Source organism: Delphinapterus leucas, chromosome 10, assembly GCF_059928025.1.
Source record: "Delphinapterus leucas isolate spDelLeu-1000000601 "Yukka" chromosome 10, BTC_Dleu_Yukka2, whole genome shotgun sequence".
Lineage (NCBI taxonomy): Eukaryota > Metazoa > Chordata > Mammalia > Artiodactyla > Monodontidae > Delphinapterus > Delphinapterus leucas.
This window is the reverse complement of record NC_143138.1, coordinates 32,925,610-32,951,127: the sequence shown is the minus strand read 5'-3', so window position 1 is coordinate 32,951,127 and position 25,518 is coordinate 32,925,610. Positions and strand designations below refer to the sequence as shown.

Sequence of the window (25,518 nt, the reverse complement as noted above, 5' to 3'; positions counted from 1 at the left end):
TAGGATCCTTTTTGGGCCTTGAAGAGAGGGTGAGTTGAGGAGTCAACCATGCCTGGGTTCCCCCAGCCCTTATTAGACTGATGACCTCAGGCAAATTACAGAAACCACTGGGAGACTCATCTGCAAAAATCTGGATAATTAAACATGATTCTATCGGTTTGTGTTAAGGTTCATGCAATAATGTATAAGATAAGAATAAAGTATATAGAATAATGCCTGGAAGCACTCAGTAGGCCCTCAGTAAGTGTTAGTGCTCTTATATTTGGGCATTCATGAAAAAGCCTGCCATGCCCTATCCTCTTCCTGAATTCACCTCTTTGTTAGGTGATCTCTTAAAGTCAGATTTGTGTTTCTTAGGGGTCTTGGCCTACTTGGGAGAACAGCTTTCTGAAATCCATTAATATTTCATTGGAGCTGTGGAGCAACAGCTGTAAAACTTGCTTGGTGGGCCCTAATTGCAATGAATAATCTATGGACTCTTTTGAAATGTAATTCTTCAAAATGTGTATTATAATTAAACTCCAGCCAATCCAAAGGCACTTTAAAACAGGTTTTAAAATTTCCCAAGCCAATTAGAAAACTGGTTGGTCCAACTGTCAAGTGTAGAGAAATATGCAAATTTATGCAAAGACTACTGTTCCAGGAAGACCTTGGCTGAATGTGAACACAACAGACATCTGAGAAAACACCTCCATGATACTATGTGATACTAAATCACTGACTGTATTTATTGAGGCGGGTCTAAATACAAAGCACACATTGTGAGTGACAGAGTGGCAGTTACTAGAACAAGATATGTTTTGTCTTTTAAAAAGATCTTCTATCTTAAATATGACAACATTGTATGCCAACCTTGACATACTTAACCTTGTGCAATAAAATAGCATAGTTACAGTATCCTTCTAAAAGCAAACAAGGTGTGCTACCATTATGTTTTTTAATGCTAAGGGGATATTATTATATTAGAAACTAACGAATTCCACTTAAGTAATTTAAATCTAGGGATAATTGTATTTAGAACTCAACAAATATCTGGGGGATATGGGTTTGAGATTCCCTGTTTATCAGCAGGACCCCATTGCTATATGCATTACAAACTAATTTAAAATACTTTTAGAGGGCTTCCCTGGTGGCGCAGTGATTGAGGGTCCGCCTGCCGAAGCAGGGAACACGGGTTCATGCCCCGGTCCGGGAAGATCCCACATGCCGCGGAGCGGCTGGGCCCGTGAGCCATGGCCGCCGAGCATGCGTGTCCGGAGCCTATGCTCCGCAACGGGAGAGGCCACAACAGTGAGAGGCCCGCGTACCGCAAAAAATAATAATAATAAATAAAAATAATTTTAGAGTTTTTCTGGGGCTTACATATGTATTTTTTAAAATCTGAATCACATTTTTGTTCAATTTATCTTTTACCATGATGTTTATTTAAAATAAAAGGCAACAAAACCCCCACTATATTTTTGTGGGCATTTACAGGAAAAGTAAATGTAATTAACCTAAACCACAAAGGCACCCACTCCCAATCCACAGTCATAATTAACATTTATTTAAATGCTCTGGATGCTGGATGGTTTATGGAAACGTCTCGGTTTGAGATTTGATATTAAAAATGGGTGGTAATTATACTTGGACTACAGAATGTTAAAAGGTTGGGTAGCTCTCTCTTTCTCTTTTTTAACCTATTCTATTTCACTGGATGTTTGGGAAGCTCTCTTTTTAAGACTGGGGATCACGTCATGAAAATTCTACAAATGTGGCGGTACAATTATCTGCAATAAAGAGAAAGCAGTGGGAACTGGATGTTTTGAGAGTGACTTACTTAGCTCCTCACCTTCATCTTGGCTGCTAAAGTTTTTTTGTTGTTTTTGTTTTAATGTTAATATACAGGTTTACAGATAAGGTTTCACTGCATTTTGGAATGGAAAGAGGGTGTTGCAAAGGAAAGCTTAGAATCAAAAGTTGGAATGAATCAGTTATTTGCCAAATAACTAAGTTAAAGTTATGTTTTCGTTTTTGTGTTTTTTTTTTAAAGCAGATGCAAAAAGTATGTACTGGGACATGTTCCAGTTAGAGTTCTAAACAAATATTGTTTTTTGTTTTTAAACCCCCCCCATCGGCGTCCCCCCCCTCAGCTAAAACTGGTGTGTGTGTGTGTGTGTGTGTGTGTGTGCGCGCGTAGGGCGCCTGCGGAGAATAGCACGCATCTTGTAGATCTAAAAAAAAAAAAAAAAAAGCCAAGAACCCTGTTTCTTGAATAAACCACTGCATTTCTTGAAGTTAAAAAGAATCCCAAAGGAAACAGGAATTAGCAGCTTTGGAGCTTGATTTTTCTAAAAAAAAAAAAAAAAATTTAATTGAAAAAATCCTAATCTTCACATTTTTTGCTAGGCGAGAACCGAAGTTTGGAGGTAGACGAGCAGGCGAGCGGTTTGCCCGGGCGCAGAGCATGAAGGCCGGGCGGGCGCGGGGAGCGGGCGCCCGCCGCCCGGCGCGGGGGTGAGCAAGAGAGAGAGCGGAGCGCGTGTGGCCGGCGCCGCTCGGCCGGGAGCTCCCGCGCCCGCGCCCCGCGCCCCGCGCCCGCCGCCGCCGCCGCCGCCGCCGCCCCTGGTGCGATGGCGCAGAAACCCCGTTGACAAGGCACTGCTTTTTCATGACGGTGAGTTTCCCTTTGAGTGTATTATAATTTTGTGATAAAAATTTCAAGGAGAAAAAAAAAAACACACACAACCTCCTTCCTCTGCCTCTTTCCTTCGGGGAGGGGAAAAGCGAGGGGGGGAGCTGGAGATATATCTCCAGACAGAAAAGAAAGAGGAGCAAATTAAACACCGAGTTGCCAAAACCAGGATATTAGGTTTCAGCCCAGAGAGCTATTGGCTAAGGCTGTGTTTTTTTTTGGGGGGGGGTGGGTTTGTGGGTGGGTGATGGTGGTGGTGGGTGGATGTTTAATGGACACGGAGAAAAGGGGAATCGAGTGTTTATGCCTTTCCCAGCGATGCCCGGGCCCCGGGAAGACCAAGTTCAGTGTCTCAGGCGGGGGCGCGGGCGGGCAGGGGGCGGCGGGGCCGGGCTGGGGGCGCCTAGGCGGGGTGGGGGCCCCGGCGCCTTTTTTTTTTTTTTTTCTTTTCCGCGGATGCAAATTTCTGGAGCGGGGAGAGGGAGAGCCTGGGAAGGGGGATGGCGTGGCTGTTGGTGGTGGGGAGGAGAGGGGAGGGAAGCCGTTTAATGACTCATTGATTGAGCCGGTTTAAAATTAGTTGTGTGCGCGAGTGCGAGTGTGTTTTCCGCCCCCCACCCCCCCACCCCCCGGAGCCGCCGGGAGCCGGGAAGGAGGGAGCGGGGCTCGGCGAGGGGAGGACGGCGCGGCGGGGCCGTGAGCAGGGGCAGGGAGGGCCAGGAGTGACGGCGAGCGAGGAAGAAAAATAAGCTTTTCCAATCTCCTCCCCTCGGTTTTCCCCCCCTCGTTTCTTCTCTCTCTCGGAAGCTCTTGGGTGTGAATCGCATTTTCTTTCTTCTCGGCAAAATGGACCCCGCGTCTCGAGAGGGGGAGGGGAGCGGGTGGGAGGGAGGCGGCGGCGGCTGCACGGGGTTTATTTTTCATCCTGGCTTCCTCCTTCCCGCTGCTTGTGCGGGCGGCCGCGGCTGGGAGAGCTCGGGGCTGGTCAGCCTCCCCGGTCCGGTCCGGCCCGGTTCTCGGAGCGCGCCTGCCGGCAGGACTGGCCCTTCCCCGTCGCTTCGCTGCCTGGGTCCAAAGCACCGCAGACGACCCGCGGCCTGGCCCGGACGAGCCCTTGTGCCGCGCGGAGGACCCTCGGCCCAGCCAGGCGCCTCCTGCGGGGCCTGCGCGGCCGGTCCGAAGACACGAGAGGCTCGGTGGCACTCTTTTGGCCGACAGTGCGCGGCCCCGACGCGGCTCGCGCCCCGGATCGTCCCGGACGCAGGATCTTGCGGGGGTTGTGCGGGTCGGGGTGGGGGGGTGGCAGCTGGAAGGCGCTAAGATGGCGCTGGGCCTGGCCCGTCGCCAGGGCTGGTGGCGCAGTTGCTCCGCGGGCGCCATCTTACCTGGCGGCGCGGGCGGCGCCCTTCGGGGACGCTTTGCCGACCCTAGCGCTGGGCGGTCCGGGGCGTGGGGGCTACGCTCTGGGGGCCGAAATCTGTACTTGGGCTCGGGGCCGAGTAGCCTGGTCCTTCCCAGTGCCCCCAGACCCGAAAGGCGAGGCAGCCGGCTTGGAGCGGGAAGGGGCTGGGGCCGGCGGCATCTTGTTCCTTTTACCACTTGCGTTGAGGAAGGAAGTGGGCTGAGGGTCGGGCCTTGCAGCCGAGGGGTTCCCTCCCTGAACCCGCAGCCCCCTCCGCCCCCGCCCCAGTCAAAATTGGAGGTGAGGGCTTCCCGTCGTCTTCCTACGGCTTGAACCTGGACGGCTTTGCTTTCCCCGGCCCGGCTTCGGGCAGGGCATGGAGGCTTTTCGTTCATCCTCTTCCACTTCATTTTGAGAGTAAAGTCGAACCAGATTACAAAATTGCAGAAAAAAGAGTCGAGGACAGTGTCTGCCTGCCTTCTAGCAGCGTGGTTCTGTATAGGTACCCTATGTTAGTTTTTTTAGTTGGTTGTCTTATCACAACCCTGGAGAGACTTTCCTCTAGTCAAATTGTGGGAAGCTGATGGGTTCCAGTGACTTGAAACTTCTTTTTGGCTTTCATATCCCCTATTCCAAATGGTAGTAAATTACGATAGTTTCTTAGAACTCTGATCTGAAAAATTAAACTCGCCTTGAAACACCCCGGAGACTTTTTTCCTTTTCCTTTCTAAAAACAAACAAAAAAGCACTGTGTTTTGGTTCATCTCTTTCTGATCATACAAGACTTATCAGTTCCCCCACTCATTAAAGTGTTTCCTTAGAAGCATTCATATAAGTATTTATCTGTCCTGTAGTAGCTGTTTATCAAGGTGTGTGTGGGTTTTAACTTTGTTTTCAATTGTTACTGAAAAGATTATTGGGAGGAGGAAAAACGTCGGTAAAGCTCTGATCTCTCTAGGAGTCCACCGAGATGGAAAGTAAATAGTTAATTTCTGGTGGATAAAAGTAACATAGTGGCACCATTAGGTGTGTGCTTGTGTTTACAAATACTATAGTGGATGTTTTAGGCCCTATAAGACCTACCATGTGTTGAACACTGTTGTATGCCAGGAATTGTATATATTTACCAGGGGAGGAACTAAAAATGTTTGCCAAGATATTCGGATTGTTCAAGGTCTCGAAGTTTTAAGTGGTAGAATTGACAGTGGATCCCAAAAGCCATGTTCCTGGCTCTGTATCTGTGGTTTCCAAATCTGAGCATCAGAATCAACTGGGGAGATGTTTTAAAATACAGATTTGTAACATCCATTTGTCAGGGACAGTTGAGGTTTTTTCAAAAGGTCTAATGTGTTAGGCAGTCTCAGTTTTAAGATTCCTGCTTTCAACTTCTCAATGCCCCTAACTCCCTCCAGTTTTGAAATTCTGGCTCATCCAGGATCCCCTGAATATGTAGGATTCTGTGTTATTCCAAAGCTCTCCAGGTGATTCCATTGTGACACAGATACACATTCAAAACATCGCTGTACTACACTCTGGACTGTGCTGCTGGCTCTCTTGAATTGGAACATGAAACGAGGTCTATATCATTTTGAGTTTCAGCACAGTTTTTTTCTGTTTTTTTGTTTTTGCGGTACGCGGGCCTCTCGCTGTTGTGGCCTCTCCCGTTGCGGAGCACAGGCTCCGGACGCGCAGGCTCAGCGGCCATGGCTCACGGGCCCAGCCGCTCCGCGGCATGTGGGATCTTCCCGGACCGGGGCACGAACCCGTGTCTCCTGCATCGGCAGGCGGACTCTCAACCATTGCGCCACCAGGGAAGCCCTCAGCACAGTTTTATTGCTCACATTATTTTTATTTTTCTCCTCTGCCATTTATCAAATCGTTGAAATGATTTTCTTACAGAAAGAAAACTTAAGTATTGCAAGCCTTTAAAATCTTAGTATATATTTTAAAGTATATAATTTCATTCTAGTACAAGTTACATAACATACTGGCTTCTAGGTCTAGCCGGGCCATCTAGTTTAGTCAAGACAGCTATGCAACAAAAATATTGATAGAATTGAATCTAGGGTTGATACAGAATTTAGGAATAGGGTAGGAAATATCCTGAAATAAAAACCTAGAGATAAATCCTTGAAAGGAAGGGTTCTTTCTGATTTTGAATTGGGAAGGTATTTTTTGGGGGTTTTGGGAAGTAGGATGGGAAAGTTATTCTAAACATGAGACTTGATAAGAACAGAGTATGCATTAAAGAAACAGAAGGTCAGGAAGAAACATCCAGAGCAGGTAATGAATAGCCAACGATACCAAAATGAGAACCGAGTCAGTGAGGAAATCATTAACTTCTCTGGAGCAAGGATTACGTATTTTAGTTATTTTGTGCTTTTCTTTCCTTATTCTAAAATTCTAAGATTTTCTTTCTTTATTCTAAAGTGTTTAGTGATTGCTAGGGGGAATGGTTGAAAACTTTGATTTTTGATGCAGATGTCAAAATTATATTATCTTTGTGTATATCCACGTTCCTCTGTCCTTCTACATTTTGAAAAGTTTTATAAGGGGCAACTGTTGGATACCTGTGTGCAGTCTGTGTGCAGTCTGTGTCCAGTCTAGACTAGTGAGTGGGTGGAGTCCTAGTATTTGTGTCATGTGGTTTTTCTCCCCTTGTTTTTCCTGGTAAATGCCAGAGTAATTATTTTCTTTGACTAAAATCCAATAAAGCTTGAAAGGAGGGGAAATCTAAAATAAACCTGCTCAGAGGGAAAGAGTATCTTCTTTATTTTAAAGTAGCCTTTAGTGAAATTCAAGACAGACAAGATCTCTGCCCTCATGGACTTTATAGTATAGTGGGAAAAACAGGAAATAAGTAAACACAAACAAGATAATTACAGGTTAAGAAAATTTATAAGAAGTTAATAAGCTGTTGGGTCTAAAAGAGTGTGTTGTACGGAATGACTGTTTTGGCTAGTAAGAGTCAAGGAGTGTCCCTTTTGAAAAGGTGACATTTGAGCTGAGACTTGACACATGAGCTTGTGCTAGCCATGTGAAAAGCTGGGGAGACATTCTTGGCCTGGGAACAAGTGCAAAGACCTTTAGGCACAGAGGGTGCGGGTGTTAGAAAAGAGAAAAGCAGGAGGAGAATGCAGTGACCTAGAGAGAGAGAGTGCAGGGCCTCTTATATTAGGGCTTGTGGGAGTTTTGAGATTTTAATGAAAATGAGAAGCTATTGTAGGACTTTAATTAGGACAATGATATGTTTTTGTTTTTAAATATCACTGGCTGCTCTGTGGAGCAAGAGAGGAAGCAGAGAGGGCAGTTAGGGGACTATTGCAATGGTCAGCTCAAGGCTGATAGTATCTTAGACAAATACAGTAGCAGTGGAGATGGAGCAGAGTAGATGGTGGGTTTCAGATATGTTTTGGAGGTTGAATCAGGAGTATTTTCTTCATGGGTTGGCTGTGGAGAGAGAGAAGGAGGAATCAAGGATGCCTTCAGATTCCTGGCCTAAGCTTTGGTGGCTGGTGGTGCCAATTGCTTGTAGAGAACACCAGGAGAGGGAGAGGTGTGAGGGGTGGGTTCTGTGTGGAACCTTTTAGGTTTTTGAAAAACTTGTGAGACATCCAAGTGGAAAGTCGAGTAGGCAGTGAATATTCAAGTTGAGCTGAGTGGAGTGGACATAAATTTGGGAGTCACTATCATAGAGATAGTATGTCATGGAACTGGTTGAGATCATTTGTGGTCACGGAAGACTTAAGATCAAGCCCTAAAAGTTCCAGTGTGTAAAGGTTGGGTAAAGTAGACCGAGAAGGTTAAGCATTAAAGCAGGAGAGCGAATTATCCCTTTCAAGAAGAGAAGGACTGGTCTGCTCTGCCAAATACTGTTGAGAAGTTAAACAGTGAGGATAGAGGAATTCCACTTGGATTTGGCTCTCTTGACAAGTAGTTTCAGTGGCACAGAGGATGGAAGCCAGGCTGGAATGCACTGAGAGAAAGGGAGTGAAGTGAATGTAAACTGCTTGTTGGGGAAGTTTTCCCGTAAAGCGAGGACAAACTGCGCAGCAGTGGTTGGAGAGGTGTGATCAAGGAAGCGCATTTTAAGAAATGATGGGAAATAGCAGAGCATTTTCAAGTAGGCTAGCGAGAATATCTAATAGGGAGAGACTAATGCAGAAGAGAAATAAGACTACCAAAGGAGCAAAATTCTTTCTTTCTTTCTTTATTTGTTGGCCTCGCTGCGCGGCTTGTGGGATCTTAGTTCCCCAACCAGGGGTTGAACCCAGGCCCCAGCAGTGAAAACGCCGAGTCCTAACCACTGGACCACCAGGGAATTCCTGCCAAAGGAGCAAAATTCTTCAGAAGGAGAAAAGGAATTCAAAACACAAGAGGGTTTGCCTTTGGTGGGAGCAAGATGACTTGCAGTCATCTTGCAGTGTAGCAGGAGAGAAGGCAAAAAATTGGCACAAGTGCAAGGAGGTTTAGGAATTGGAGATAGAATATAGGGCTTTCTGTTCTGGTGGCTTCTGTTTTCTCAGTGAAGTCTGAGGCAGGGCCAGCAACCTAAAGTAAAGGAGGAAAGGGTGTGGATGGTTTGAGATAAGGAGGACACCTCACCTTGGACAGCAGGAAGTGAACTCACTGAGACACCAGATAGGGTGGCTGGGCATTATTGAGTGGCTGGAGGTGGGGGGTAGGTCTGAATTTAAGGTGAAACCAATCGACCCAGTTAGTTGTGTGGTTTTCTGCCACCAACGTTCAGCTATAACAAGGGAAGCAAAAGCAACCAGGTGATCAGTTCAACCAAGATTGGAGTTTGGCCCCCCAGTTGTGATAGGAAGAGAGGAGCTAGGGAATTGAGGGCGGTTGCAAGGGTGTGATTAGTGATGAACCTTGAGATGTTATTTGGGTAGGAAAGCAAGAGAGGATAATGAGGGTGGGGGGTGAAGAATTTAACCATGAAAATCAGTTTTGGTTAATAAAAAGTGACTTAATGGGTAGAAAATTTCAGCCGGGGATGATGAAAAAGTTCTGGAGCTGGACAGTGACAACAGTTGGACAACAATGTGAATGTACTTAAAGCTAATGAACTGTACACTTAAATGGTGAATCTTATGTATGTTTTACCACAATTTAAAAAAATGCATTCGGGAGTTGCCTGGCAGAGCAGTGGTTAGGACTCTGTGCTCTCGCTGAGGAGGGCCCGGGTTCAATCCCTGGTCGGGGAACTAACATCCCACAAGCCACATGGCACGGCCAGAAAAAAGAAAGAAAGAAAAAGAATTAACGTTTAAAGGTTTGTGGCAGGTACAGATGTTACTTGCACACTGCCTTGGACTATTTGCAAAGTACTATGTTTTCTATGGAAGAAAGGTTTAGAAAGCATATCTCAAATTATTGAGGCTAAAGAGACAGTATCCCCTCTTATCATGGTCCCAAACTTGAGTAGGCATAACAGTCACCTGTAGACACAGAGGTTCTGGCGTAGGACCATGAAATCTTATGTTTCCCTGTTCACGCACTTATTCTAAGCCTTTAGCATAGCATTTAAAACAAGCTGGGCACTTAGTAAACATTTTCTGGCTAAATACTTAGACAACCCAGGTTAGAGTAGAATGGTGGGAACCAAAGAAAAAAACATTTTTGAGATAGGTAGAAATCAGCAAGGCCTTATAGTACATTGTGATCTCTGTGGGTAAGAGAAAAATCAGATTAAAGGGAGAGAAACAGGGAAAGTCATTTTTTTTTAAATTCAGATAATACCAAGTGGAACTTTGTAGCACTCTCCCTAACCTCCCTTTCTCTATTCTTTCCTCAGACTGCTGTCATTCTTTTCATAAGGTTCCTCTGTTCCCCAAATGGCCTACAGAATAAGTAACAGTAAAGTAAAATTAGAGAAGAGGAGAGCAGCAGGGTAGATGATAGGATTCAAAATAGAGGTCTGGGGCTTCCCTGGTGGCGCAGTGGTTGAGAGTCCGCCTGCCGATGCAGGGAACTCGGGTTCGTGCCCCGGTCCGGGAGGATCCCACGTGCCGCGGAGCGGCTGGGCCAGTGGGCCATGGCCGCTGAGCCTGCGCGTCCAGAGCCTGTGCTCCGCGGCGGGAGAGGCCACAGCGGTGAGAGGCCCGGGTACTGCAAAAAACCAAAACAAAACAAAATAGAGGTCTGTGGTCTTTCCTGGGAAGATAGCAAGGTCATTTGTCAGGGGCAGAGGCAAAAGGTTTTGAGTTTGAGGGGAGTAAATTTGTGGAATGTGTCAGATGTGGGGAAGGTGGATGAAAGGAAGGGTACTTAGCTGCAGTGAGGCAACATGAATTAAGCAACGTACCAGTTACATCTGCATGGCATGGTTCTCTCGTGATCATTAATGTTCTAGGGTAGAAGTGGAAAATACAGTGGGTGAGGGGGCTGGCAGAAAGCAGGGGGGTGAGGGGGGGTGGATGTTAAATGAATGTGAAGTGGGAGAGCTGACAGAGAAGGAAGGAGGTGTGGACTTGAAAGCCCTAAAAGGGAAACCTTGTAAGTGGTACCTCGCTGAATGGAGATGGGCCCACGAGGCGGCTCTGCTGGGGTGGCTTGCCCACGTGTAGTGCAGTTCACAAGTGCTCAGGGCTGGCAACATACCCAGTTTGGGAACGTGGAAGAAAGAGGCCTTGGGGAGAGGCAGCTTGATCTTTTTTCCCCCTTACCCCATATGTGCTTCCGCTCAGGAAAAGATCCTGAGACCTCACTGTACCAGATCTGAAACCCAGGTTCCCCTTCCCTGTGATCCTAATCAACTTTATATAGTTGTTATTTAATTATAAATTACTTTTTAATAAAGTTGGAAAATTGAACATTTTCTGTTTTTGTGGGTTCTTTGGCTTATCTTGCAAACACATTGAACATTCATATTACCTGAAATAAAAATCCTAAATGTGAGGGAATGAGATATGAACGGTATTGCCTTTCTAGGAAAGGCTTATTTCAGTTCATCTGAAATCCAGGGTGCTTCCTTGTAGCATCAGAAATTAAACATGTGTCACAGGTGTCCCAACCTGTGACTGTAACATTTTCACAAGAAAGAAAATGGGGGAAAGGAGAAAGAATATTGTTAAACCTTAACATTATTTCGGGCCCTGACGGGTGTTTAGTATTATTAAATTCTGACAACACCCTGTAGGTAGGTTTGTCTCCATTTTATAGATAATGAAACGGAGGTTTAAGAAATGATAAATAACTTGCCCAAGGTTACATTACTAAGCGGTAGAGCTGGGATTTGAATATATACTGCATGTCCATGCACGATACATTTTGCCCTTAGTATTAAGCCCATGTATAAGATTTTATCTACAAATGACTGCCTACTAGTTAAACATTTTGAGGTTTTAAAATTAAAATTGGGTGACCTTTGTTTCAATAGGAGGAATAGAGAAAAGTAGTGTTTTATTGATAAATAAAAGTGGTGATCAAAAAACCCAGAATCTTAACCCAGAATCTTATGTCGATAGTCAAATTTTAGGTCAGAGCAGTTATTCTGCTCCTTCTGCAGATAATTCAGTTTTTTATTTGCATAGTATGGTGAGTCAGACATGCATAGTATTGCTCCCAAGCTCTATACTTGGGAGCAATCAGGGATTATGAATCATATCTTTCACTTAGCAAAAATCCTAATTGGAAAAAAGAACAGAACCTTAATTAAACATGATATGGTACAGCTCAAGTTGTTCCCTTGCTTGGAATGTTGTCAGTGTAAGCAAAGTACAGATTTGGATTTAAAACGTACAAAGTGTGATTTGCTTTAAGGAAACATTCTTTTAAAGAGGCCATACTGTAGGTTGAATATAAGGCCAGTAAAATAACGTGTCAGAAGGATTTTTTCCTTTTCTTTTTGACCCTGTGAGAAAGCTGAGCCCTGATGGACAACAGTAATAAAAGATGATGAAACATTCTTACTGTGGATTTTTTAGTTCACTGGGGCTGACCTACAGCTCTTGATCGTTAAGTTGGTCCCTGAACAGTCTGAGGTAGTGCATGAGCTCATGCAAGGCTGCCAGAGCTAACCTGAATTTTCCTTCTTTCCCAGTGAGAACCAGCCCTCTCACTACTTACTAGTGGTAAGCCTAATTTGGGGAGATGAAGAATTCCAGAATCTTGTGGTAAATGTCATATGGGAGAGACTTTCAAAATTTGTTATGTAGACTAAATATTTTGAACATAACTAAGGAATGTTAAGACTGCTGTTGTATGTATTAAAATCACCCATCTTTAACAGTTGCTTGCAGTGATTTCAGATTTTTATTGTAATTTTTTAAAAAAGATAATTAGTTTATTTATCCGATTTCTTGTTTTTTATTGTAGAGTTGGTATTCAGCTCTCCTTCGAATAATATTTTACAGTGTTAGGGCCACCACCATCAGTTGATTTTTTTTTTTTTTTTTTTTTTTTTGAGGTACGCGGGCCCCTCACTGTTGTGGCCTCTCCCGTTGCGGAGCACAGGCTCCGGATGCGCAGGCTCAGCAGCCATGGCTCACAGGCCCAGCCGCTCCGTGTCATGTGGGATCTTCCCAGACCGGGGCACGAAACCGTGTCCCCTGCATCGGCAGGCGGACTCTCAACCACTGTGCCACCAGGGAAGCCCCATCAGTTGATTTTTAGCAATAATTTTTAAAACCCTAAGCATTTCCCCTGAATTAAAAAAAAAAAAAAATGCCATAGTTGTTGAATGTTTAGCTTTAGTGTAATATACATGAAAGTTTTATGAATATAAAATAACTTAGGATAGTTTATAATTATTTTCAGTAGTCATTTCTCAATAAGTAGTAGAGCTGGAGAAACCTGGATGCCATATTGAGAGATTAAATTTAAAATCTTTATATCTGTGTTTGGCAAACAAAGGTATTACATACAAAATTTAAATTACTGTCAAAGAAAGTTTTCTAGAGCAAAGTTTAGTTTTTTAAACTGGACCTAACCTGGGAAGTAGAATAATAGATTTTTTTTTAATGTGGCGAAATGTCTTCAGATTTAGAAATAACTCATTCCATGTGTAGAGACTGTTATCCACACACAAAAAAAAATCAGATTTTTTTCTCCTGATTACTGAGAGTAAAAGTTTTCGATTGTGTGGTTTTAACTTGGAAGTATTTCTCCTAGGATTTAAAATAAAAATGAATGCTGCTACATTTAGATTTTTAAACTCATACTTCCTAGAAGTGCAAAGAAATATATTTAGGAATAGGAAGTAAGAATAAACTGACCTATTTGTATTCTGATTCTCCAGATCTGTGAGAATCAGGATTGGAAAGATCATGAGAGTCCAGCCCCTTTTCTCTAGGTGTGATCATACTTAAAAGATGCAGATTTACACCTAGAGATGTTTGGAGCTACCTCTATCCATAAACCTCAAGATCGCTTGCTTGCTTATTTATTTTAGGTTTTTTTTTTCACTTTACTGGTCTAATTTACAAGGTAAACAATAACTGATTTCTTTTTTTTTTTGAGCTCACTTCTCCCTCCAGCTACTGCCCTAATTCTTTGCTCCTCTAGCTTTGTTGGGGTTTTTTTTTCCCAAAGTTTTAAAACTATTTTACTTGTTTCTCTTCATTAGTCTGATTTTTATGTCACATGTATACTTAGAATTATTTTCTGTTACAGCATATATTACGTAGGTAAAACAATCTGAAAGTAAATGTCCAAAGAGAATAATCAAAGAAAAATGAAATTTGGGGAACTGTGTTTGAAAAAGAGGAGTGGAGAGGGCCTTAACTTACCTAGAAATGTAAAATGGACATTGTGCCATGTGAAAACCTGTGCATACCAGAGAAGATTTCCTTATCTTTTTAATATATTTTATGAGTACCATATTATTACTGTACATTCTTTTTTCATTTGCACTGTCATGTTAAGGTTCTAAGGTTAAATGAGATAAATAATCAATTAAGAAATCACCATAAGTCTTGCAGGGGTCTGTTTACATGTCTTCCCCACCAATACTCACAAAGAGAATAGTGCATGTGCTACAGTCAAGATGACTGAAAAGATCTGCATCTAATGTTAAAAAGTTGTCTAAACTGTTTTTCAGAAATGTGCACATTGGATATGCAGCACAAAATGAACAATATAGAGAGATGTGTTAAAGTCTTCATGTAAACGAATACTTTAGTTCTATACATACATGTAAACTTAACTTGTTTATAGAACACATTTTCGTTACAATTAGATGCTCCCCAACTAAAACTGATATTGCGTCAAAAAATGTGACATAAAACCTATTTGACATTAACCTTTTATTTTTGTCACACATTACATAAATTCTCAACTCATTATTTAAAATATGTTCTATGTTCCAAATTACCTTACTATCCAAATGTTACCTTGAGCTTCACTCTCAAGTATGTCTTCAGGATATAATATACATGAAAGTCACAAAGCAAATAATTTATTTTCAGAGCATGACATGGATTTGGTATATGTATATGCGTTGTATGTATATACCTTTAAAATATTTTCCACCCTTTTAAGATTAATTTTTTATTTTTTTGCGGTACGCTGGCCTCTCACTGTTGTGGCCTCTCCCGTTGCGGAGCACAGGCCATGGCTCACGGGACCAGCCGCTCCGCGGCATGTGGGATCTTCCCAGACCGGGGCACGAACCCGTGTCCCCTGCATCGGCAAGCGGACTCTTAACCACTGCACCACCAGGGAAGCCCTAAGATTAATTTAAAGTTAAAAATATTCTGGAAAATTTCTGGCAGTCCAGAGGTTAGGACTCGGTGCTCTCACTGCCGAGGGCCTGGGTTCAATTCCTATTTGGGGAACTAAAATCCCATAAGCCACGTGGTACAGCCAAAAATAAATAAATAAATAAAAATATTCTGGTGTTTTTCTTCCTTTCCAGAATGTTTCTTTTCTAAATGGAATGTCATGTTTTGAAAAGTTATTACTATAACTATTTGGAAAGAAAAAGCCACTGCACTGATAATTGATCATCAAATATTTATTAAATGCTAATTTTGTACAGGGCACTTGGAGGGTACAGGAACATGTGATCTAGGTGGGTGGATAATAAGTACATGCAGAAAAGTACACAGCAGCATGTGATAAGTGCCAAATGAGAGAGCAAAGGAGAGAGAGCCTTTGACCGAAGTGTGTGAGCGCGTCCATCCATTCACTCATTCAGCAAATATTATTGAGTACCTAATATGTGCCAGGTGCCATTCTAGGCTCCAAGATGCCTCAATGAGCACGACTCTCATGAGAAGACAGACAGCATACCTAGGTAAACTTGTAAGTTATAGGGAGAAAAATAAAGCAAGACAAGGAAGATGTGGAATGCTGGGGGGATGGGAAGGTGGTCACTGGTAGGTCATGATCCTCGGGGCAGAGAGTTGAAAGAAGTAAGGAGTGAGCCTTATCTTAAAGAATGGCATTCCAGGCAGAGAGCAGCCAGTGCAAAGGGCCTGAGGCATGAGCATGCCTGGTGAGTTCTAGGCCTGGGAAGTCAGCAAGGGCTAGAATCAGAAAGAAGTCAGAGAGGTTTGGGGGTGGGGGTGGGGGGCGTTGTTTACTCAATGGTTATTCACAATTGAACATAGGAAAGGAGTTTGGTTTTTACCATGAGAAAAATGGGGATTCATTGGAGGGTTTTGATTTATGTTTTAAAGGTATTGCTCAGGAGGTTGGGGTGAGAATAGATGCAGGGGATAAAAGAGGGAGAGCAGAGAGGCCAGATGAGAGGTGATGACGGCTCGGACTAGGGAGGTAGCAGTGGAGGTGGTGTGTGGTTGGATTCTGGATCTGTTTTGAAGGTATAGCCGATGGGATTTCTTGATGGATGGGATGTGGGGCGTGAGAGAATGAGCAATGAAGGGTCACATATAAAAAATTAAATTTGAACTGGAACCTAAGGAATTTGTTGACCGGGAGAAGACGACAAAGCAGAGGAATTTAGGTGGGAAAGAAAGAAATTAAGTGAGAAGTATATAGGAGGGGCAAGACAGTGGGGAATCTTCGTTGGATGAAGTGAGAAGTTTCTCAAAGAGAAGAGAGAAAAGAAGGAAGGCTGGGATGGGACATTGGCATAACAGTTTGTGAAATGCACTCAATGCAAGGCCAAAGTATTTGAGTTTTTCTTTACTTACAAAAAAATCATGAAGTTTTTCAAGCAAGGCAGTTATTTGACTAAGAGAGAAAGAACGATTGTAGTTAATAATAGCCTTGGAACCAGACAGATCTGTGTTCCAATCCTGGCTCTTTTCCTTTCTGTGCTGTCTCCAGTAAATTATGTAACCTCTCTGGGGGCATGTGCCTTAGTTTCTCTGGCTTGAGGATTTACCTTGCAGAGGAAGTTTGCCAGGATTAAGTGAGACCATGCATACAAAGAGTTAACAGTGCCTCACTAATTTGGAGCTTAACCATCACTACTTTTTAAAATTATTGTTATAAAAAAATGTTAAAGCAGTGTTTAATTAGACTAGTTTGCTAATAGTGAATGAATGAGTGAATGGCTCCTTTAGAAAATGAAACTGACTTTTTGTCTTAAGTGAATTATTTCTGTCAGCCAGTATTGCTTTCCAAGACTAGGCAATGCCCCTTGAAATTCCTGTTAGTTGTCCAGTGGTATACTTTATCAGAACAGCAGAGGATGTAATACAGAGCTCTCCCCTCAAACAGTTAGAGATCAAATATAACAAATTCCCATCTTGACATTCTCAGTTTAGTATAGAAGAGACTGAGAAATTTAGCAGTAGAAGCCTGATGTCACTCTAAAACCCACTTTCCAAAAATCAGTGTCCTGCTGATCACTGGTCTGCAGAATGGAGGTTTAGAAAATGCTGGGAAAGTGAAAAAAGGCATATGGGCTTTGATTTCGTTTAAATATAAAACATACTTTAAAAAATAAAAATATACTAAAGAAAAAGATTGAAAAAGTATGTTCCAAAGTATTAGCTCAGGCTGCCATAACAGAATACAGATGACCCTTGAACAACATGGGTTTGAACTGCATGGGTCCACTTATGCACGGATTTTTTTTTTTCACGGAATACCTACTACAGTACTCATGATCCACAGTTGATTGAGTCTGCAGATGCAGAGTAACTGCCTTTGTAGAGAGCTGACTATAAAGTTATATGTGGATTTTCGACTGCACAGATGGTCAGAACTCCAGCCCTTGAGCTGTTCAAGGGTCAACTGTACCATAGACTGTGTGGCTTAAATAGCAGAAACTTATTTTCTCACAGTTCTGGAGGCTGGGCAGTCCAAGATTGGGGTGCCAGGTAGTTCGCTGGCTGGGGAAGGCCCTGTTCCTGGTTTGCAGATTGCCACCTTCTTGCTGTCCTCACAGGAGCTCTGGACTCTCTTCCTCTTCTTTTTTTTTTTTTTTTTTTTTTGCGGTACGCAGGCCTCTCACTGTCGTGGCCTCTCCCGTTGCGGAGCACAGGCTCCGGACGCGCAGGCTCAGCGGCTGTGGCCCACGGGCCCTCACCAGGGCACGAACCCACGTCCCCTGCACCAGCAGGCGGACTCTCAACCACTGCGCCACCAGGGAAGCCCTCTTCCTCTTCTTATAAGATCGCCAGCCCTATTGGATTAGGGCTCTACCCTTGTGAACTCATCTAACCTTAATTATTTCCTAGAGACCCTGTCTCTAAATCCAGTCACATTAGAGCTTAGGGTTTCAACATGAGTTTTGTGGGGGACACAATTCAGTCCACAGCAGTTACTGCTGTAGGCAGTGGAATCGTAAGTGATCTCCACTTTCTTCTTTATGCATTTCTGTACTTTCCAAACTTTCTGCCGTTGAGGCTGTTGGGTGAAACTGGGTTCCACTTATATGAGTTACCTACAGTAGTCAAGACTCATAGGGACAGAAAGTAGAATGGTGGTTGCCAAGCGCTGGGGGGAGGGGAAAGGGAGAGTAAGCATATAATGGGTACCGAGTTTCAGTTTTGCAAGATGAAAAGACTTCTGTGGATGGATGGTGGTGATGGTTGCACAACGGTTTGAAGGTACTTAATACCACTGAACTGTACAGTTAAAAATGGTTAAGATGATGAATTTTATGTTATGTGTATTTTACCACACATACACACACAAATTCTCAGCCCCCTCTCCAAGAAAGGCCCCAAAAAACTTCTAAAAAATATATAGCTTTTGGAGTTAGACAGATTGGGTTTAAATACTAGTTCTGTGTTGATGTAGTGGTTCTCAAACCTGAGTGTGCATCAGGATTACCTGGATGGCTTGTTTAACACCCCCTGAGTTCCTGGTCCAGTAGGTCTGGGGTGGGCCTGAGAATTTGGATTTTTAACAAGCTCCCAGGTGATTGAAAGCCTACAGCAAGCTCCCTGTTTGTAAAAGTGGGTCTGTTTGTCAGCTGTGAGGCTTATGTGGGAGTGAGTACCTGGTTCAGGAGCTCTCAGCATCAGTTTTAGTTTATTTTTAGCAGATTGTTTGTTTGCTTTTTCCTCAAATAATTTACTATTGGATCTTTTTCTCGTGTATTTAAGATCATTTTACACAAACATGAAGAAATAACTTATTTTAAAAATTTATTTTATTCAAGTATAGTTGATTTACAATATTGTTAATTTCTGCTGTACAGCAAAGTGATTCAGTTATACACATATATGTTCTTTTTCATATTCTTTATCACAGAATATTGAATAGAGTTCCCTGTGCTATAGAAGAAACTTATTTTTAGAAATATATATTAAAGTCTTTAAATATGTAAGAAGCATGTGAAATTAACTTTGCTTCTTAGAAGATTAGGATTATTTCAGTCCAATGGCTAGACTAGGGTTATCTTTGGAACTGATACTTAATATTCAACTTTTTTCCTTTTCCAAATTATATCTGTGTGTGTGTGTGTGTGTGTGTGTGTGTGTGTGTGTAGGGGGTTGTAATCTGGTGAAAACAAGGGTTATGGCAACTCCCTTCCCTTCATCCCCCCCCTTCCATAAAAAAAATCCCACAAACAAAACCTCTTGGAAACCATATGTAAATAATTAGGGTAAATATTATTCATACCTCTTTAACTGTTCTTAAATCTTAAAGATTTCCACCTTGTGGCTGTCCATACAGGCTAACAAGGGGAAATGAGCCTCTAGGCCAGTGTTTTTCCTAAACTAAGTTCTATAAAAGTCTCTAGATGGGAACTGTCCAGTATGGGGGGCACTAACCACAGACGACTATTAGTGCCTGAAATGCGCCAATTGTGATGTGCTTAAGTATAAAGTCCACACCAGATTTTGAAGACTTTGTATGAGAAAAAGGATGTAAAATATCTCATTAATTTTATATTAATTACATGTTGAAATGATTAAATAAATTTTTTTTAAATTTTGTCCAAAATAGTTTTTGGGTATTCTGGACAAAATAAAACGCAGTTGACCCTTGAACAATGTGATGGTTAGGAGCACCAACCCCCTATGCAGTCAAAAACCCACATATAACTTTTTATCCCCCCAAAACTTAAATAATAGCCTAGTGTTGAACAGAGCCTCACTGATAACATACAGTCAATTAACATATATTTGGTGTGTTATACTTATTATATACTGAATTCTTACCAAAAAAGTAAGCAAGAAAAAAGAAAAGGATTTTAGGAAAATCATACACGGGGGAATTCTCTGGTGGTCCAGTGGTTAGGACTCTGTACTTCCACTGCGGAGGGCTCGGGTTCAATCCCTGATCAGGTAACGCAGTGAGGCCAAAAAAAAAAAAAAAAAGAAATTCATACAGAAGAGAAAATACATTATTTAGAGTACTCTACTGCATATATCCATACCATTAAGTTTATGACGTCTGTTTACAAGATGAATTGTCTTGTCAGTACCTACATCAATATTGTCTTATATAATACAAAACACTATAGATGTTACATGTATCTCTAACACTAGACATCAAAAATGAAAAGATAATGTGAAAAAGAAATTTATATTTATGTATGGGTATAGTGATTCATGCATTGGTAAAGAAAAAGCAGCAATATGATTGCTTTTTGGTGGCCTATACGATTGCTTCACAGTAGCCCAGCCTCTGTGGGCTGAATGAATCATTATATGAATGAATCATTATAAAATGAATGAATCATTCATTATAAAATGAATGAATGAATGAATCATTCATTATAAAATGTTTATGGCATATAGTATTACAGTCATATTCATAATACAGTATTGGAAACATTGTTATATTTTTCTAAAAAACCAGTTACCTATTATGATAGGCTGATATGCAGGTCTCCGATTACGAGAGAAAGAGGCATACTTTACAGCAATGTAATTCCTTTTTTTTTAATTTTTTGGCCTTGCCGCATGGCATGTGGGATCTTAGTTCCCTAACCAGGGATCAAACCTGCGCCCTCTGCATTGGCAGCACGGAGCCTTAACCACTGGACCACCAGGGAAGTCCCACAGTAATGTAATTCTTTGAAAGCAAAGTTATAAAACAGTAAGAAAACAAGCACTGTTAATTTTGTATTAAATATCACTCACCTTATGCCTATGTAAGGAGAGGCTATCCACTTCCATACAAGTCTTGCTCATGATGTTCTACATGTATATATTTGTAAATGTATTGGGAAAAAAAAATCTGTGTATAAGTGGACCCTCGCAGTTCAAACCTATATTGTTCAAGGATCAACTGTATGTTACAACAAATTACACTTTAAAAAGCTTAGGGCTTCCGTGGTGGCACAGTGGTTGAGAGTCCGCCTGCCGATGCAGGGGACACGGGTTCGTGCCCTGGTCCGGGAAGATCCCACATGCCGCGGAGCGGCTGGGCCCGTGAGCCATGGCTGCTGAGCCTGCGCGTCCGGAGCCTGTGCTCCACAACGGGAGAGGCCACAACAGTGAGAGGCCCGCGTACCGCAAAATAAATAAATAAATAAATAAATAATTTAGCTACTAGAACATTTTGAATCTCATGTGTGGCTCTCACTTGTGACTCATGGTGTTTCTATTGGACAGCTGTGCTGCTCTAGACCCACGGGAGTTAATAGGTGTTGGGAGTGGAGTTGGGAGAGAATGGAGGGTTCTGTGGCAAAGTCAGTGTGGGAAACAGTGACTTTTAAAAAGCAGGAGGTCTGGGGACTTCCCTGGTGGTCCAGTGGTAAAGAATCCACCTTCCAATGCAGGGGATGCAAGTTAAATCCCTGGTCGGGGAACTAAGATCCCACATGACACGGGGCAGCTAAGCCCGCACGCACCACAACTACTGAGCTGGCATGCCTCAACGAGAGAGCCTGCCTGCTACAAACTACAGAGCCCACGTGCTGCAAACTACAGAGCCCACGTGCCCTGGAGCCTGCACACCACAACTACAGAGAGAAACCCCACATGCCACAACTAGAGAGAGGCCTGCACACCACAACGAAGAGCGAAGGAAGGAAGGAAGGAAGGAAGGAAGGAAGGAAGGAAGGAAGGAAGGAAGGAAGGAAGGAAGGAAGGAGGAAAGAAAGAAAGAAAGAAAAGACTTTAAAAATAAATAAATAAAAAGCAGGAGGTCTGATGTATATCATGAATTACTGAGACGGGTATGTGATATGTAACGCTTCCCAAAGTTATTTCATTATGGAACCTCTGCCAGCCTTTTTTGTTTAAAGGACTCCTTTCCCTGAAGTCTTACATGGAAAAGACTAAAGTGCTGCTCTCAGCTACGATGTTCCCACAGCCCCTTTTCTCGAAGCCGGTGCCAGTGTATTTCTCCTTACTTATATTTCTCCCTACTTTTTTAATATAATTATTTACTTATTTTATTTATTTATTTTGGCCGCACTGGGTCTTAACTGTGGCGCCAGGATCTTCGTTGCATTATGTGGACTTCTTAGTTGCGGCATGAGGACTCTTAGTTGTGGCATGCATGCATTCCCCAACCAGGGATTGAACCCCGGGCCCCCTGCGTTGGGAGTCGGAGTCTTATCCTCTGGACCACCAGGGAAATCCCTCCCTACTTTTTATAGTGATAGATTTACAATAATGTGCTTCACTTTTCTCAGCAAAAATACCTTATAATAAGTTGATTTAAAATTTTAGAATTGTAATTGATGGAATAATGAGGTTTTTTGCTGTGGGAGAAAGTGTTTTAAGATTCTCAACTGCTGTTTTTTGGCATGGAAAACATTTACAGAAATCAGACCTTCCAAAAATCCTGTTTCCACCCACAGAGATGAGAAGTATGGGCTTGGGAATTAGAGATTTGAATTCAAACTTCTGTCTTGCTGCTTACAAACTGCAATGTTGGGCAACTGTCTTACATTCTCTCTAAAAATAGGGATAATAATACATACCTGGCAGGATTGTATTAGAAGGATTAGGACTGTGTAAAGTGTGTGGCAGAGGGAAGGCGCTTAATGAATGTTAGCTGCTACTACAGTTTTTATCGTATCATATGCCTTGGTATATTAATAATATTAATTTTTAATTTATATTTTTAATAGTTAATAGTAATAATAATAGCAAGAATCATTAGTTGTAAAAAGGGCTTAATGTTACTGTAAATATCCATGCTAGTATATGTTTATTTTCATGCACATTGATAATGCTTACTATAGTTTGGAAGATTATTTCAGATGTAGCTGTCTTGCCTTTCCGATAAGATTATCAGCTACTTGAGAGCTGGGACATATTATACACTTGTGTGGGGCTTTTTTTGTGTTTCTTTAACCCTCTACCCTGCCCTTCCATCACAGGCTTATTTTAATAAATAAATGATCATTGAATCAAGCCCTCGTTATCATTAGTATGATAAATTACAGTTCTGCTTAATATATCATGCTTTTTTTTTTTTGCGGTTCGCGGGCCTCTCACTGTTGTGGCCTCTCCCGTTGCGGAGCACGGGCTCCAGACGCGCAGGCTCAGCGGCCATGGCTCACGGGCCCAGCCACTCCGAGGCATGTGGGATCTTCCCAGACCGGGGCACGAACCCGCGTCCCCTGCATCGGCAGGCGGACTCTCAACCACTGCGCCACCAGGGAAGCCCCATGCTATTTTAATGCAATTTGTTAAAGAAAAATTATGATATTAATGATATGAGAATCATTAACAAAATTTGCAAGCTTTCATTAGAAGTTTAAGAAAAAGTTAAATAATGACAAACCTTCATAGAAAAATAATTTTACTAGGTGAAGCAAAACTGAAGAACTTAAATATTTAGAGAGGTAAATAAGGTGTTCTAAAGGCAAGACTATGAAGACATAATGAAGCAAGAAAAGTTTATTCTAATTTGTTCAAAAGAACGATACTGAATAATGGCGGTAATAGAGCTATGGATCTATCCTATTTTAAATGACCCAGAAGTGATAGCAGAGGGTCAAACTAAATGAAAAGTCTTCACCTCTTTCCTAAGGAAAAGGGTTGTGTTGTGGCACAAATCTCTCAGAAGTTGGGACTGTGTTCGAAACCAGTTACGCAGTTTCCCGACATCACTTGCTTCTAGCACATGTGACTGCCACTTCAGAATGATGCGGTTTTAAGTCAAAAAAAAATTTTTTTTAATTACACTGAGCTGGCCTTAAAAACGAAACATAGTGTTTTATTCTTAGATCACCAGAGGCTGTTTCTAAGTTACTTGACTCTTATATGAAGGTTCAGTAATCTATAGCAGGATAGCCCAGAAGTGAGTATAGAAAAAGGTGTTAATTTACATGTCTATTCAATTCCAAGCATTCATGTAAAAACTAGAAAAGTAAATGATTATGTGGCTATTTTCTACAGTGGACATTTGGGAGAATAAAGATGTGAATTTTGACTAAGCTTTCCAGAAAGGACTCTTGCATGTTTATCAGATGAAACTTACCTTTGTATCTCACTCTGGTCCAAGGTGGAGAATGTTGATGGGCTTTTCCACTGCAGTGTCAGGTTTTTTAAATTGTAAAATGCATTTCTGTTGCCCTCTACTAAGCTTGCAGAAAACTAGGTTATACTTCACCTTCCTCTCTCAGGGCATTCTTTGGTATCTTTGGTGATAGTGAAGAGTATCCTTTCTGCACTGTTGAAATTGACAGCTTGCTGCTACCGGATATCCTGTGCATCTGGCAGCACCTTCAGCATCTTTGCATTGCAAAAATGTACATCCAGGCAGTGTGTAGAAATGGCCATTGTGTGCTTAGCAAGTTTAAAAATATATTGTGAATTATATTCAGATGTTCAAAATTCCTTTGTTATTTGTTACTGGATGGAGTTTATTTGTTTCACATGTTGAACAACTGTCCTGGACCCCAACGGTACAAGGGCTCCATGGACTGACCCCTAAAGGATCTGTGCTTAGAATTAGGGAGAACTGGGGAGAGGGAGGCCCGTGAACTTGGATACGAAAAAAGTTGCATGTTATTTTCACTAGACTCCAATTGAAATTTATTATTTCCTAAATCTATGAGTGGAGGCCACCAGCCACTGTAGTATTAACAGTGCCTGGGGAAAGTTACCCGTAGAAATATTGTTTATCACATTACATTTGCAGGTGTCTTGAAAGATTACTACCTCCTAAATGCCAGGAGATACTAGACTCACCACTACATCTAGTACCTTAATGCGCTGATGAAGAACCACATATGTAACTATATTACAATCTTAAAATATTTTTATAACTTTGTAAAAACCTTCCATATACTCTGCATCTTGAAATATTACTCTGAGAAGGGATCCATAAGCCTCAGCAGACAGACAGAAGGCACAACAGGGTTAAGAACCCTCCTCCTTCCTTTGTGGGATGATTTCTTCCTACATCTGTGCCTGTTGGTAGTTGTGGGGTGATCTGCCTCAGCTTCTTTCACCCCACTGTTTGCTGGGGTTAATTTTAACTGCTGTGCCATAGGTCCCTCATTTTCCCTCAGTGAGCATGTGTCCTGAAGCTGCCAGCTTGAGGGAGAGAATACTTTTCCAGAAATAGAAAGATTTTTGTGGGAGGGGGGGGGGATTTTTTTTTTTTATTCAAACAAAGTTACAAAAATTATAATCATCCTCATCAGTTCACTCAGTCTCATGTAATTAATTATTTTTTCATCTTGATCTTTGTTAGCACATTTATGAATCCATCAGTTTTCCATTAGAGTTCTGAAAATGCTTATTCATTCAGTTCAGCAGTTTAGTCAGTTACCAGAAACCTGTACTTGTCAGAGTCTTTCCCATGAATTCCTTGAAGATGAAACCCTTTTATAGGAACATTTTTGCGAAAGCATCAGAGTCCAGAACTGCCTGTAACTGACAAAAGACTTAAAAATGACCACGGTTAAAGATTTGATGAACGTTCATAATAATGCAATTGACAGGGAAATTTAGTTATTTCTGAGTTATACATTTTAAAGTAATAACTAGACTTATAACATTATACGAGAACATATAAGATTTTTAGAAATTTCATGTAATGTCTGAAACATTTATATTAACATATTTCCATACAAATAACCCAAAGAAAGTTTACTATTAGTTTTTGTGTTTGTTTGTTTTTTTATACTGCAGGTTCTTATTAG

At 42.0% G+C, this 25,518-nt stretch overlaps 1 protein-coding gene across 2 annotated transcripts in view; it reads left to right on the top strand.

The window, feature by feature from the left end:
- The first annotated feature begins 1,642 nt into the window (after positions 1–1,642).
- The window catches only part of BICRAL (BICRA like chromatin remodeling complex associated protein), an 83,323-nt gene continuing 59,447 nt past the window's right edge, over positions 1,643–25,518 (top strand). For both annotated transcript variants that reach the window (XM_022581924.3, XM_022581925.3), the window contains exon 1: positions 1,643–2,656. The gene's annotated coding sequence lies outside the window, so the exon portion shown is untranslated. The remainder of the gene's footprint in view (positions 2,657–25,518) is intronic.